Source organism: Elephantulus edwardii, unplaced genomic scaffold (genome assembly GCF_000299155.1).
Source record: "Elephantulus edwardii isolate Elephantulus edwardi_28Jun2011 unplaced genomic scaffold, EleEdw1.0 scaffold00108, whole genome shotgun sequence".
Classification (NCBI taxonomy): domain Eukaryota; kingdom Metazoa; phylum Chordata; class Mammalia; order Macroscelidea; family Macroscelididae; genus Elephantulus; species Elephantulus edwardii.
The window spans coordinates 5,019,043-5,019,522 of NW_006399858.1; positions in this window are offsets into that span (position 1 = coordinate 5,019,043).

Genomic DNA, 480 nt, shown 5'->3' on the forward strand with positions numbered 1-480 from the left:
CTCTGGTTGCCATATTTAGCAAATAAAATACAAGATGTGCAGTCAAATTTGAATTTCTTAGAAATGTATTTTTAGTATGATTTGTGAAATAATTAGGACTTATGACTAATATATATGTCTCTGTGTTGTGTATTTATATGGAAAACCTGAGTCAGCAGGGCTGGGGTGGAAATTAGATCTTGAATTTTAAAAAATGTTTTTATTTCTCTTATTTGTTTTTGAAAATAGACACAGTAGAAAATAGACCAACTCAACAATTTCCACACGTACAGCTCATGTTGATTATATCCTTCAAACTGTGCAGCAGATCTCACCTTCCTCCTCTGTATTATTCCTGCTTCAATAACATAAGCTTACTATCCCTAACTTTCTTCTCTAATCTTTTCTGTTGCTGTTGTCACTTTGATCCCATTTATTGTTAAGTACTTAGTCGATTCTGACTTGTAGCAACCCTTTGTTCAACAGAAGGAGCTGTGGTGG